Here is a 3,524-nt window from a genome sequence, read left to right on the forward strand (position 1 = left end):
GTCCAGGCGCGGTGTTGCAGGTGAAGATGTTGACGCTGGTGTTTCCGGGGCTTTGGATGGTGTGTGTTCAGTCAGGACCCGTCTCTGAGGCCGTCGCCGACCGCGGCACAGCCTATCAGAACAGCAGCAACCCTAGATTTTAGAGGGGTCACTACCACATGACGTCTGTGTACATGACTACCTGGATGTTGTATGCCTTCATTATGATGACTTGGCCAGGGAGGATGAGACCGAGGGCTATGTCCTCTACATGGTGAACTTGGATGGCTGCAGTGTGCAACCATGCTTCCAAAGGATTCAAGAAATGAAACTGGGACAGGCCTCTCTCCAAATGGAACACTAAAGCTCTGAAAAATTCCAACGCTTCATGCCCTCTTACTTAGGATTTGAATTCAAGTCGGATTATTTCTATGTCTCTTCTACAATCCCAGATGATGGAAGAAGGTCCTGTCTAAAGCTCAAAGTCTTTATGAAGCCAAGGAATAGTTGTATAGAAACTATAGGTGTTTGTCATCCTGTTCTTGATATCAACGACAAAGTGGAAAATTCATTAGAACTAGCAGATGACACTGTACCTGAGTCAGCCGAGCCTTCCCTTGGTGAGAACTTGGCAGGAACACTGAGGCTACTCAGCTGCCTTTTGACAATCCTACTGTTCCTCCTGGATGTGGAGGACAAGGGCCACGTAAGAAACTTGGCCAGGGGAGGCCTGCGGGACAGTCTTGCAAACTCAGAGATGGTCTGAAATTAACCCCTATTATCTACAAGTAGGTCGTGGTGGGCAGTCATTGCCACAGGTTAGAATATTCCGTGGTAAAAAGTGAATCTTTACTTCATTTGAGCCTGTGTATTGTCTTCTTTTGCTTCTATGACAACATACCTTTGGAATGTCAGGTATGATACCCAGGAGCTATGCACCTGGCCAGGCCACCCATGGGGAGACCTACACTGGCCTTCCTTTTTTTCCATACCCTTGGGGCACAGACACCACATGACGTGACAGCAGAGACCACAAACCCCCCATTGTTATTGTTATCACGTTCACTGTTGACTGTTAATCCCGTACATAAAAGAAGTACGTGTCTGTCATTTTACCTTGTTATCCAATTCCAAAGTCCACCTCCCCACCTTTGCTTTCTCCAGCCTCCCTTATCTATCACCAGTGCATTTCATGGAACCCCCTATGCCTCCTCCTTTGACTGTAATGTATAAAATAAGGTGCCACACTGCCATTTTCCAGAGCACTTTCTCAATCTGTTGAGGTTTTGCTTCCTGGCAATTGTCAGTTTGCCCCAAATATACATATACAAATTCTTACAGGTTTGGACATTTCTTATGTTGACATGGAGATGCTTTTGACATTATAGCACCCCCCCCGCCCCCGCCCACCATCAGCTGTCACAGAAAACATCAAGGTCTTGGAACACCAGACAGAGATCCACCTAACTGCTCATCCTAAGAAGGGACTTTTTTTTTTTTGGCAGATGTCAGATTTTTTTTTCTTTCAGCCGGAATTCTAAGCAACAACTTGGGGCAGTGTGGGGCTGAAATAGTGGCTGTTCCCTTCCCCCAAAGCAGGATGACAGTAAGAAGCTAGGGAAGTTCCTTGTCAAGTAGAATGGGGAAACTAAGACAGATAGCTGAACACAACGGTGAAGTAAGTTACTGCCAGATGCAGAAGCTCACCTCCCTAGGGGTAACAGTTAGGCCTCAGTTGTATTTCAGCTCCGGGCCCAGAACAGCAACAAAACCAGGTGGGCACTGCCAGGACCAGCTGCACTAACAAAGGACCCCCTGCCCTGTTGCTGACCAATCAGTGGAGACCACGACCCTGAAAAGACACCCCTGGAAAGGCTGGTAGATATTCTATTGAGATCCTTCCCTAAGACCTTTCCTCAACTCCTAGCCTTTTAAAACCTTCTAGGAGGGGTGTCGAACCTTTTGCAGTGTCTGGGCCACACTGGAAGTAGAGTTGTCTTGGGCTACACATTAAATATATTGTGACACGTAATAAAAAAAAATCTCGTAACGTTTCAAGTAAATTTACGATTTTGTGTCATAGCCATCCTGGGTTGCATGTGGCCCAAAGGCCACGGTTGGACACCCCTGCTCCAGATGAAGGATGCAGGCGTGCTCTCCCTCCCTGGAGCGTGCCCGCACCTTTCCCTCCGCCTCGTCTTCCCCCACAGGTGTGTATCTCCTAAACTCTAAAGGACCGTATGAGACTTACAACTGGGGAGCAATGGGCAGAGGCAGTTCGTCTTGGGTTAACCCCCTGAACCTGTCTCCAAGGCCTCTTTTCTTTGACTTTTCAGTGAGCCAAAGCAACCCCACCTGGTGTCTCTCCTGTAGCTTCTCCTGAGACCCTTCCTTGTTTTCACGGTCTCCAGCTTTAATAAACACCCTCTCAAAATCACCTGGACTCCTATTGCAAAATCTTTCCTACGTGAAGTCAAGAACCCACACACTGCCAGCCAGCCCTAGGCAGACCTGCTCTGAGGGTTCTTTTTCTGGTAACAACCCTGCCCTACCCCCAGCCCTTGCCCTTGACTTTTCTTACCCTTTCTAAACTAAATGGACTCCAGATTAAAATGCCAAATTTTTCAGGTGATCATAATGGCCATCAGCTCCTGTGCATTCTCCTGTAACTGCTCACTGGATCAGTATGTGGACAAGGAAGAGGAGTGGCAGGTGCAGCCAGCAATGGTCGGGCCCAGGAGGGTTTGACTCTTCCATCCAATGTTTCTGCCTTGTCACTTGGGACAGTAAGGTAATCACACAGGCCGTCACGTCACGTCAAGTCCAGAGGGGAGGTATTAAGAACACATGGAATACCACACCGTTTTCTCTAGGAGTTTGTAAACGAACAGGCTTCTAAAGGGTCAAGACATTGTTTGCTTTTCTTAAAAATTTTATCTTATTTTATTTTTTAAGATGACATTCTTGAAGCACTGTTGATAGCAAAACCTGTGCTCCATTAAAGAAGCCCTTTTTCCTAGGAGGTGGGTAGGGAGCCAGAATGCTAGCCCAGAGCAAGTGTGAAATCAGAGAAAACTCGAGTTTGGGGGTGTGTGTATGTACGAGTGCCTCTAATTTTTTTGGTGATTGGCAGTGTACACCAGATGTTTTTTCTCTTTGAATACAGATCACCATGGTGCTACAACTATATTTTTAAAAAGAAACTCAAAAAGGCATTTTTTTTTATGAACAGAGTGACCTTCCCCAAGGCTGACAAGCTAGGGTTGATGAGTGCATGAGGGAACAGCTTTGGATACTCCCAAGGCACAATATGTACCAAGGAAAAGATGCCAGTGGCCAGAGAAGATGGGATTTGGCTTTGCTGGAGCACCAGCGTGCCGAGCAAGGCCTTTCCCCGACTCCCCACCTAGTGCCCACGTTTTGCCACACACTCCTTGACACAGGGGCCCGGGCACAAACACCTGTCACGTGGAGAGCCAGTCAGCACTATTTGGGAGGGCTGAAGGGAAATAAGGAATAAAAATTCCTTAGTGTGGAATAAAAAA

At 47.2% G+C, this 3,524-nt stretch overlaps 1 pseudogene; it reads left to right on the forward strand.

Moving 5' to 3' along the window:
* LOC114494822 lies at window positions 1-1,261 on the forward strand (annotated as a pseudogene).
* The last annotated feature ends 2,263 nt before the right edge of the window (window positions 1,262-3,524 follow it).

The sequence above is a fragment of the Phyllostomus discolor genome, chromosome 4 (assembly GCF_004126475.2).
Source record: "Phyllostomus discolor isolate MPI-MPIP mPhyDis1 chromosome 4, mPhyDis1.pri.v3, whole genome shotgun sequence".
NCBI lineage: Eukaryota > Metazoa > Chordata > Mammalia > Chiroptera > Phyllostomidae > Phyllostomus > Phyllostomus discolor.